Consider the following 13,257-nt stretch of genomic DNA (forward strand, 5'->3'; position numbering starts at 1 on the left):
TACTTTGCGCCCTATGATAAAAACTTAATTCGAATTTTACGAGCCACGTCGACATTCTTAATGTGTTGGCCCTTCACAATGAAGCTGCTTTTTATTCAAAGTTCAGAATTTATTTATGGAACCACGGGCCCTTTAAGTAGATGGGACCTGCATTTTTATGTGCACATTTCGGGCCACCTATCAAGTTATAATCTCATTTTGTCAATAAGCTTAACGGTTATAAAAGGGAAGGTGAATTTGAGTATATAATATATATATATATATATATATATATATATATATATATATATATATATATATATATATATATATATACGTTCGAATTATCGGGTAAAGTGGTCTGTAATGAAAATCTTTCTTTTTTCTGAGATACTCAATATTTCGCCATTTATTTAATAGCTTCCTCAGGAGTAAACTGAAACAATTTAAACATTACAAAAAATGGCGTACAAATACATTTTAAAACACTCACAGAATTTAAAATATTTCGCAAATAAAAACTGACATTGAAGTATTTGAAATATTGAATGTCAAGATTAAATTGTCTTAAGCACGTTTGTTACAGCTATACGATAAAAAATTAAAATTATTTCAAATGTAAAAATAAAAATAACAATAAAAGAAACGTTAGAAGAATGATATTTCTTTGATGAATTATTAAGGTTACTTGTTATTAAGATGAATGTTGGCTATTTTGAATATTTATAAATTTTGTTCAATATGTTACAATATATGTTACTTAACTGTCCAGTGTCCGTTTTATAATTTAAAGTGTTTTTATTTTTGTTAATGTAATACATCTCATGAAATAATCTACTTTTGTAATTATCAGTCTGTGCCGAAATGTGAGCTTTGTTATAATCTAGCATATGAATAACATAACATAATGTACGTACATACGTAAATATTTATTTTATTTTTGATGTTTTTTCAGTAAATAACAATAAATGTTGCTCAATTTATCTGTCAGACTTTTTATTTGAAACACATTTCCAAAAAAACACGTTTTACATGGTTTTTATTTTTTTGCCAAAATACAGGAATCTTCGAAATTGAACTCATCTTTCAGAGTTATTGCATCTTCTGTAAGTGCACATGCATTTATTTTATTGGTTTTATGTCACTACGATGTGAGTTCACCCTACTGTGAAAATTACTTCCATTATTAAATTTTATTATATTTTATATTTGTGTTGTTAATGTTGAGTGTCAAAGTTTATTGTAAATAATCTCAACGACTAGTAAGTTGCACTGACGAATTGTGATATTTTGTAAATATTTACACATTTTTTATCTATATTACAGTCAAAACAATTCCGAAAGCTTGACAAAAAGTCAAAAGAGTGTGTCTCTAACATCTCGGCCAACCTTCTGACTGCAGCCCTAATAAACTGGTGGTCTTGTATATATATATATATATATATATATATATATATATATATATATATATATATATATATACATATATATTATATATATATTATATATATATATATATATATATATATATATATATATATATATATTATATATATATATATATATATATTATATATATATTATATATATATATATATATATATATATATATATATATATATATATATATATATATATATATATATATATATATATATATATATATATATATATATATGCATTGTTATGATTCTAAAATACATCAAGAATAAAATAAATTTTGGTACTCAAAATCCCGCAATTCTAGGTCCTTTAGGTTGGGGGTTAAGGCATTAGGCTTTAAGCATAGCTTTAAGAGTCTTTTATGGTATTGTATTTATTATTATTTAAATCGTTTGAAATATATTTTATTTAAATTCTGTGTATCTTTTTGTCATTAATTGTGTTATTTATGGTATTTCTTTTTATTTCTATTGATTCGTATGTCCCCCTCTTCTTTTTTTTGTTCGGTTTTTAAAATTTTGATGATTTCGAAGTCAAATTATATATATTGTTATGATTGTTTATTTTGACTTTAATCTTAGTTTATTGAGCCATTAAAAAAATATAACTTATTTGTTATCAAAAGTAAAATAAACTCCTTATATTACCTGTGTTCGATGGATTCAAAGATTTTCTAGTTGTCTTTTATCGGGATAGAGAAGAAGGATAAGAATAAAAAAAATATTATATTACAAAAATTTACGTTTCTTTATTTTATATGAACGAATAAAACAATTATCAAATTAAAAATAAAATTAAAGACAGTCAAGATTTCCTTTCACGCAAAAATAGTCTATGTATCTGTTGATACATATTTCGCTTTAATAAAGCTCATCAGAACAGTTATTCATAGGCTTTCTCAATTATCAAATTCTGTCGTTATCTTATCAATCAGCATATAAGAAAATAAATCAAATTTTTATAATAATAAGATTTTAAATCTACATACATTTATATTAAGTGAAAACCAATTTTACTTAAATTTTTCTTTACTTGAAACAAGAAACAACAAAACTTTAAACTTTTGATTAGCCTAACAAAACCTCAGTTCTTAAATTTGAATGCTAATGACCATGATGTCAAACCGATCCTTCACAGATATAAAATTCAATTGTACAAAACACTTACAGCTTATTTTCTTATTGAGTTGTATGTTGGAACATACCCAGAAAAATCCAGTCTCCTCAACGATGTGATCTCTTCTTTTTGGCACCTACGCACCTTCCTAACGTCTCTGCAAACCTGCTGCACTAACCAAAAACACCTGATGCACTTCTTCAAAAACTCAACTACTTATTAATGACACAAGCACCTCCTTTTGTCAACTTGATGCCGTAAAACTATTTTCACAAATCTTCATAAAATGCCAACGGTAGATACAAGGACCTCTTTCAATCTACTTGCTATCTCCTTCTGCAAAACTATTCAATTCTTTTCACAATGCCGGTATCCAACTCACGAACCACACCCTATCTTGAGACAAACGACTGTTTCTTTCGATGAACAAATTATAACTGACGTCTCCCGTTCTCCTGGTCGGCTCACAAATTCCCATTTAAAAACGACCGTCCAATCAAAAGCTCAAATTGTGTTTACCATGATTTTGGAAAAGCCTAATTTCGGTTTCAGAGAAAAACTAAATAGCTTACTTTAAAATTGGTTTTGTCAATACACAATTTATACATATTTCAAAAGATTAGAATATGGTCATTTAATACTCGATTATACAAACAATGAAAAGATTCACTTACAGGTAAAATGTCTTCTAATTCTAAACAAAGGTTTTTTGATAATTTTGTTTGAAACGGAAAAAGGTCCAAATTTCTATTCTTATCTACACTAAATCTTATCTTAAATTACTATATACAATTTGTTTATATTGATATCTTAAAATTTTATTTCGATGGATTTTTTTATTTATTTTTCTTTGGTTGGGAAAGAAGAAACATAACAACAATATATATATATATATATATATATATATATATATTGTATATACAAAGTTGTGGTATAATTAGTTAGTTTGAGTGATATCAATTTGCAGATTTTTAATATAATTAAAATAAAATAATCCAATGAGTCTCTTTTCTGTTTAAAGTGAATCTTTGTAGGGTTTTCAAATATGGCATACTATATACAGTTCTATCAGAATTAACATCTTTTTCGAAGAAACTCAAGATACAATCTGAAAATTAAAAATTTCCTTAAGAAAAGTTAATTAACTCTCAGCTCGCACTGAATTGGAATGGAATATCATTTCGTCGATCTGAAGCATAGCATGGCATTCGGGAAATAACTGCACAACGTTTCTAATTAAACTGCAACGGCGGCATCGAGGACTCAACCACAGAAAGATCCTTTTCGTCGATACACTCTCAGAGACTTACCTATTCGGAATGTCTTAACGATTTCTAATCAAATAAATTTAAATGAGGAAATGCACTGAGCTGTATTAACGGAGAAGAAAATATACGTCACATTAGGTTCTTAAGAATTATTAATAACGGCGACATTTCTTTAATAGACACAAAAAGAGAAACATTAATTACTTAATATTTCATAAATAACAAGTACTGTTAGCAAATATTTAATGATAAATAATGATTGTTGTAGCTTGTTGTTAAATACAAACTAAGTAAAAATTTGCAAGAAAAATCCAAAGACACGAATAACAGAAGTATCTAAGGTAAATCAGGGGACCACATCAGACCAAAAATTAACAAGAGATTAATAATAAATATATATAAACAGTTGAATTTCTTTTTAATTCGAGTTTCCCATTCTCCAATACGTATTTCGTGGTTTACTTTTTATCAGGGAGACGGAATTGAAATTAAAGGAAGTGTCTAGCTGGCGATTACATACTTATATAATATACCAGTATATGCTAATAGCGATATCTATATGAGGAAACATAAAGTACGGATACTTCTTTCTCATTGATGAAGCACGGGCAAGGGCAGCGACAACCGCTTATACGTATTTCGACCTCTTTATCAGTCCCTGCCCTTTATCAAAACAAAAATCTAATACCGTCATTATGTTTTATTACTTACTTCGTTTGGAGTTCCAGAAACTGAATTCACTACGAATTTTGACCAGGATGAACGGCATGTGGAATGCAATTTTAAATTCCCTTGCCGAGTAATTTATCCAGCTGTTTGTTTCGCAAATTTTAGGAAACACAGTGGTAAAAATTTGAATTCGGTTTCGCTAGGTAGAAATCGTTTGATTTCTTTTTTTGTTTTTAGATGGCGTAGTTACGTCCGTATATAGTTATTTTGATAACTATTGTCTAGGACGGGAGAGATTTTTGTTTTGGTTCAGAGCAGTGGCTATACCGTTCTGACGAGACCTAAAGAGGTCGAAATACGTATAAGCGGTTGTCGCTGCCCTGTATCAAAATAAAAATCTAATACCGCCATTATGTTTTTAATATGTATTCACAAGAATTGTTTAAAGAGGCATTAGAAGATGTAAATGAAGGCATATTTATTACCGGAGCACTTCTAAATAATCTTAGATACGCAGATGACACAATACTCCTTGCGGACAGCAGAGAAGGACTACAGATATTGGTTGATCGCATTACCCAATACTGCAAAAGGTATGAAATGGCACTGAATACAAATAAAACAAAAATCATGGTGGTAAGCACGAACAAGATTGAGAAAGACAGTGTTTATGCTAAAGAAAAACTTTTAGGCAGGGTGCACAGATATCAGTACTTAGGTAGCGAACTAAATGAAGAATGTGATAGAAATACGGAAATAAAACGGCGTATTGAGATAGCTAGAAGTGTTTTTAATAAGATGAAAGCAATATTATGCAATGGAAAACTCAACATCGAAATTAGAACTAGAGTATTAAGATGCTACGTGTTCTCTGTCCTGTTGTATGAAGTTGAGGCCTGGACAATTACCGAGGCGACATATAAAACTCATTAACTTTGAAATGTCTTGTTGATGGAGAAATACGAATTGATGCGGCTGGTCGTACAAGGAAAGGTGGGAGGCAAAAGAGGACCGGGGAGAAGACGAACGTCCTGGCTGAAGAATCTGAGACAATGGAGTGGGAAAACGTCAATAGAACTTTTCAGAACGGCTGCAGATAAAGTCAAATAGGCCACGATGATCGCCAATGTCCTTCGGGATGGGGCACGTTAAGAAAAAGAAAATGATCCCAGCAGGACTACAGATTTACCACCTCCAGTAATACACCTAGTCAGTGTAAAAACAAGCCTTAAAAGTGCAAAAGAGATGACTAAAAGGGGCACCCTTAATTAAATACATTCACCAGAGAACATACCCAAAGACAAAAAGAAGAATCCAGCAGCAGCAGCAGCATGTTCATACATGATAAAATATTTTTATTTTGCAAATAATATTTATAACACAAACATTTATTATTAAGCTCTATAACTAGTTAGATAGGTAAAATATATTTTTAAAAAAACAGGGAAGAAGAATTAACAAGAATCTATCTAACTTCGAAAGTTAGGACAACTTAAACGACGGAACAAGGATTTTCTACAATCCAGCTAAAAAAACCGTAAAACAGACCTTTAGATTATCCTTTACGATTACAAGAAGTATAAAATCCCGATAGCGATACGTCGCATCTTCATCGCTCGTTGAAAAAACACAAAAAAGAGCTAAGAGCTGATAAAACAGGGTTTGGGGACAATTTTCCTAAGTGTATGTGTGATTTTCCCGAGTTTGATGGCCGGTAATTTCAATAATCGGCTCGTTTTATCCCGGGGACAGCACTTTCTCACTGGAAAGTGCTGTTTCGACGTGTTTTATGTCGGACTTATTGTCGTTACTGGTTTTTATGCACTACTGTTAGTAGTGGAGATACTACGAGGTTTTAGGACAGGTAATAATGATAAAATCATGGAAAAATGTAAGAAACTAACACATACTAATCTAAGACAATGATATTTTTGGCAAAAGTGCTTATAGCAAATTAAAATAAAAAAACTTCAGATGCCAAATGTACGTTAATTAGTTGATTTCAATCAATAATTTTTCCGCTTGGAAAAACAGTAAAGTACTAATATACATAGAACTATAAAAGTAATAAAAAATCATAGGAATATACGGTGATATTGGGCAGAATTATATTGAAGAATTGATAACTATAATTACTGGTTTTATGTATTAGAGAAAATGCGATAATGAGAATGCTGATAGAGAAGTCAAATAAGTGCCAACTATTTGTATTTCGTTACTTCGTAGACTATGAAAAGGCATTTCATAGTCTCAAGATGTGATCTACAGAACAAGCTATTATTAATTGTAGAATAGATTCCAAATATAGGCAACTCATGCCATAATATATATGAAAGAGTAGCTGTGATAGTACAACTATACCGTATTCATTCTACAAATTCCCAATCGTCAATAGAACCACGTGTAAGCCAAACAGGGTCGTACTGATGTACGACCCATGCATCATATGATTTTTAAAAATATTTACTTTTGAAACTGTTAGTGTAAGAATTTTTTGAAATTTAATCATTATATCACAATTAAACTAAACTCTAAAAAATAACACGATCAGTAAATAACTTAACAATAACTATAACATAAATATAACACAATATATTAACTTAAAAATCAACACGATACAATTTTAATTTAAAATTATGGCAAGTTGGGATCTGTAACATGAGAATCTGTCTCGCTTAAGGTAATAAATTATATTTAATAGTCTCTTGACGAATAAGACGGCGAATATCAACACGTGCTCATGTTTACTGATGGGAATTTGGTAAACGAATGAACTTTAGTTGAAAATACAAATCCCATCCCCATTAAGGGAGGAGTTAAATAAAGGCAACGTAATATCTCCAAAGCTTTTTAATCTAGCCCTAGAAGACGTCTTTAACATAGAAATTGGTCAACATAATATAGCATGAGCATCAGCATCAGCATAATCTGGCTCTGGAAAAAGTAATACGTATGTCGCAAATCACAACCACTGGTTCAATATATAATAAATCAGTACAAATCCTTGCCTATGCTGATGATATCAATATTGTTGGGAGAACGGAAAACCCTGTACGAGAGGCGTATGTAGCCCTAAAAGAATCAGCTACAGAAATGGGTTCAATAATAAACACCAACAAAAGGAAGTATATGAAAATAAGCATGCAACCACAAATCCTACGACCACTTATTATAGAAAACGACGTTATCGAAGCAGTGAACGAATTTATATACCTGGTAGCGCTCGTTAAATCTAAAAATAATACTACTGCAGAGATAAACCGCATACTTTGCACGGCCAACAGATGCTATTTTGGGCTTAATCTTCTCATTAAATCCACAATTATATCGAGAACTACAAAAATAAAACTCTACAAAACAATAATACGCCTGGTCCTAACATATGGTTCAGAGACCTGAACAAAAAGTAATGAAAACATGTTAGGATATTTCGAATGAAAAGTACTAAAGCGAATCTATGAAGCAGTAAATGATAATGGAGTGTGGAGAAGACGATACAACTTCGAACTTTATGGAATATATCAGGAACTAGATATCATAAAACATTTTAAGATAGCACGTCTGGGGTGGATAGGTCATGTAATGTAGATGGAACAAAATGACCCAACTAGAAAAACGCTTCTTGATAGACCCATTGGCTAGAAAAGAAGAGGAAGACTCAGAAGAAGGTTCCTTGATAACATCGATGAAGACACGAGAAATATGGGAATGATATGCATAGGGACGACTGGAGAGAAATTATTGAGGAAGCTAGGATCCACGCAGGCTTGTAAAGCCAAAGTGATGATGAATATAGCATTAACGTTAATGGCAACAAGTTAAACTGCCTCAGATTCGCTGACAACATCGTGATTATAGTGAGCACATTCGAGAAATTACAAATTATGGTGGAGGAACTTGCAGACAGCACGCTATATGTCAGCCTAAAAACGAACATGACAAAAACAAAATTAATGACAAACACACACGACCCCAGACGTACAACTATAAATGGCAGCGAGATAGAATAAGTTCCGGATTATACCTACCTAGGCCAAATTTTGAAACTTAAAAAACAGAACTAAAGTGAGGAAATCACGAGAAGAGAAAGCTCATTTAAATACTTAAGAATCGCAAAAAACCTCAATACGTGAGGAGTGCTCAATCAGTACATCCTTTCTATCATGATATATGGATATCAAACACGGACCCTAACCAAGGCAAATATGAAAAAACTAGCCACAACAGAAGGGACAATGGAAAGGGCAATGTTAGGTATGCGACTGTTAGATAAAAAGAGGAACGACTGGGTAAGATTAAAAACAAAAGTCGATGATATCACAATAAAAATTTTCAACCTCAAATAGAGCTCCGCAAGTCACACTGCTGGACAAAAAGACCAATGTTGGAAAGCTACAATACAAATTAACTTAAGGAGACCTTAAAACGTTAGGCGAATAAGAAGAAGACCACATATTAGATGGATTACATAAAAAGAATAGCCGGAACAAATGTTATTCAGGATAGAGATCAATGGAAGGAGTTGGGAGAAGCCTATTTTCAAAAATGTTTGAAAAACAGGCTAAGAAAAAGACAAAGAAGGTAATTCAACCCAAAATGTTAGTTGATACTTCCAATAATTTAGTCGCTTAAGCCAAAGGCTTAGAATAGTTGTCAGTTGTCATGGTGTAACGATCCAAAAAATCTATAATTTTTATTGTTTTCATTTAATTCAGAACGGCGTAATTTTATAAGCTCCTTGCATAACTTATTTTTGTTTCAAATAATGCAAACATTAAATTTGTTTTCACCCTCGATTCTTGAGGGATGACGAAAACTTTTTCTAGAACTTCTTTTCTGTTGGTCGTATTTAATTATACGATTCAACGTTCACTTCAATGCGAAAGGAACGCCTTTCTCTATGATTCTTCTCCTGACCACAGCATAAATCACATCTGTTGTTTTTTCTGAATAAGCTAGGGTTATACCGGCTTTAATAATAATAATAATAATACTTTATTTTCTTTTTGACAAATACAATTTGTATAGGATCAGTCACAGTTTAGAAAACAAAATTAGTAAATATAAATGTAAATCTAAAATTACGCTAAACCTAATATTACAAGACAAACACAAATGGAAAATGTAAAATTACTAGCATATACGTATTAACGAAAACGGAATATGGAGATCCAGGTATAACCATGAACTCTTCCAACTGTTCAAAGAGACATCGATCTCAGAATTCGTTAAACTTCAGAGACTTCGCTGGGCTGGTCATGTAGTAAGAATGGAGACAGAAAGATTGCCGAAAAGAGCCCTTGATAGTAAAATGCAGGTCGCAAGATCAAAAGGAAGGCCAAGGAAAAGATGGGAGGATGAAGTGGCAGCGGACGCGCAAAATTTGCTAGACGTGAGAACCTGGAGAAGATCGGCGCGGGACCGACAAGGTTGGAGGCATAGTTTGGAGGAGGCCAAGGCCCGATTTGGGCTGTAGCGCCATTGGAGAGAGAGATACTTACTTAAAATAATGTCAACTACTAAAATATTCATCAACAGAATAAAACGTATTCTGCAATAAAAAATCTTTTAAAGTTAATTTAAATATTTTCATATTCTTACATTTTTTTATTGGCTCGGTTAACTTATTATATATTCTTTGACCTATTATTGGAGGTGAGTAAAAATGCATATTTCCTTTAGAAAAAGGCACATGTAATTTTTGATTCTGTCTTGTATTTATATTTTGAATTTGACTATTAGTTTTAAATTTCTCAAGATTTGAATGAATAAAAACACAAACTTCAAAAATATATAAGCACGGCACAGTTAAAAGTTTATATTTAGTAAAATAACTCTTACAGCTAGTTATTCAAGAAATACCAGCAATACAACGGACTATTTATTCTCTTTTAAGATAGAAAGACTTCCCTGAATTTACAAAACGTACCCCAAAATACTTGGCAACTACGCAAACGAGACTCCCAGCATAATTAGCTGTTTTTCACTTAGTATATCTTTGAGGTTTCGAAGTAGGTAGCATACTGAGTTTATTTTGGAAATAATACCACATTGCCTTTTCCAATTGAGACATTCATCAACATACAAACCCAAAAACTTTAGGCATTGAACTTTTTCAATTTGTTTAGAATATATTGATAGTTCGATATCTAACAGATGTTTCTGTCTATTGTGGAAATGAATAGCATGCGTTTTATCCGCATTAAGATATAAGTAATTTGAGGAAAACCAATTACTAAGATCACACAAGTATCTTATATAAGATACTTGTATGATCTAAGTATTAAAGTATCATCTGCATAAAGTGTAAACTGTACAGCAGAATTTATTGAGACAATATCATTTAAGTAAATAAGAAATAATATTGGGCCAATTACAGAACCTTGCGAAACACCCATATGAATGTACATGTAATCTGATTTGCAAATATTTACTGATTGTTGGGATACATCTGTTAAGGAGACATACTGACGACGTTCTGATAGGTAGGATTCTATCCATTTTAGAAAGAGATCTTTTATTTTAATATTTTCTAATTTATTAATGAGTAAGGTATGATCGACACTGTCAAATGCCCTACTGAGATCACAAAAAAATTCCGACAGGGCATTCATCCGCATTAATATAGTTAGTTAAAGTCTCATAAAATGAATGAACTGCTGTATTTGTAGACTTACCTGTCTGAAAGCCATGCTGATATAGGAAAGCCATGCAATAAATAAGAGTTTAATCTGTTAAGATAACAGTATTCGAATATTTTCGAAAACACCGAAGGGACAGTTATTGGGCGATAATTACTAATATCCTTTGGATTACCTTTCTTATGTACACTTTTCCCACCTTTAGATAATCCCGGAAAATACCATTACAAAAGGACAAGTTTATTAGAAATGTTAAAGGTGATAGTATGAATGGAATTACTTTTTTTAATAAAAATTGAGGTATTGCATCAAATCCACATGATTTTAAAGATTCCAATTTTCCTATCAATAATTCACTCAGCTCGTTTGGAGTGTAAGGACATAATTGTAAAAAATTTTCATTTTCATTATAAGGCGGTTTCCTTAAAGTACTATATTGATCACTGGGAATTTTAGAACGTACCTCAATTGGAGCATTCTTAAAGAAAACATTGAACATGTTAGCAACTATAGGGCATTCCTCTATTACACAATTTTCATTTGATTTTAGGCATATATTTTGCCTTCCATTATTGTCAACATTATTAGTCACGTCAGAAACAAGTCTCCAGGCACTTTTTGTAGGATTATCTGCTGACGAAATAATATTCTGGTAATGTGGATAAGGCATTAACAGTTCCTTCTTTACCTTCTTTGTAGAAGAAAAAAAAAACAGTTGCATTTCCTTTCAAATATTGGAGTACTTTGTTTGTCTTCAGCACTATTGATCTTGCAATTTTATTTTTTGTCTGTCTTGGAACGGGAAAAAAGCATTGCCTTTAAGTGGTTGTTCCTTCTGGCGAACTTATGGAGAACTAACTAGGACTAAGCAGTGATAAGTGGACTTATGATTAGAATGTATGATTAGAATTAGGTTATTCTTTACTGAATCATGGATTATCTTTAACATATATCCATTGCCTACCTACTTCATGAAGAGAAGATTTAAAATGGAATATTTCTTAAATTTATATTAACTTTTCACCTGAATTTTTTATTTTTGTTTTTTAAAAGAAAGTAGTATGTTAATTTTTTTATGAAGGTAATATGTTTTTATTATTTATTTATTCTTATTTAAAATCTTAAAAACCATTTAAAAATTTAAAATTAATCGTTTGAATTTTACAAATAATATAGGTCAAATATTTTTTTTCAAATAAATTTGTCAACACATTCAATAAGTGTTATTTATTTAAGGTTCTCTAAGTGGCAATATTTAAAGTAGTCAATTTGTTCTGAACCTGTTTTCGAGAGTGCATGCAAATTTATATATGAATTTTGGTTAATGATGATTTTTATAATTGTAGTTATATGTTCTATATTTAATAATTTAATAAATTTATCTTTCGTATATGTTGTCTTCTTTTTAATACTTCCAATTTACTAGCTATCATCTTATAATTTTCTTTTTCTTCATTTTTAGAGTAGTTAAAATGTTATCCATCCCCACCTCTTCCGATTCTGTTTGTTGAGAAAAAAAAATGGGTACTCAGTTAGCATCAAACAAAAACGAATATTATTATTTTCCGAGAGCTGTTTAATTTTTTCCTAATATTGTTTTAATAATTATCTTCTACAGCATTATTAGTTTAAAATCATTGTATTCATAATACATTAATCTGATAGATATTAGTATGTTTATTGCAGTGAGAATGGAAAATTTACTTGTAGTAATTTTCTTACACTTGGAAGATTGTAATAAAAGCACTTGACTCCCCTTTTTCTTTTGGCAACGCAAAGTTATCTGCAATTTCATTTCCATCTCAATTCATACAAAAGCTGTAGCGACACAGCTTCAAGCAGCACCAAAATCCGAGACCGCTGATTGTTATTCTATGGTCTCCACTGCATTTACTTTATTGGTCTCTTTAGAATCGTTTTCCGCAAAGATAAAACACACAGCACCGTAGACGGGGTTATCTAGCTTTACCAAAGGGGCGTTCTTAAACAGACAAAGACGTTCAAACCAAAAGTGTTATTTAAACATGCAATTAATATACTGAGTGTTTTACATATTTCTAAATTTATAAAATGTTTGTTGTTTAGTATTTTAATTTTTACCATTTGTTTTACCATATTTGTTGACCGTTTAACTTTTTACA

This window comes from Diabrotica undecimpunctata, chromosome 6 (genome assembly GCF_040954645.1).
Source record: "Diabrotica undecimpunctata isolate CICGRU chromosome 6, icDiaUnde3, whole genome shotgun sequence".
In the NCBI taxonomy this organism is placed as follows: Eukaryota; Metazoa; Arthropoda; class Insecta; order Coleoptera; family Chrysomelidae; genus Diabrotica; species Diabrotica undecimpunctata.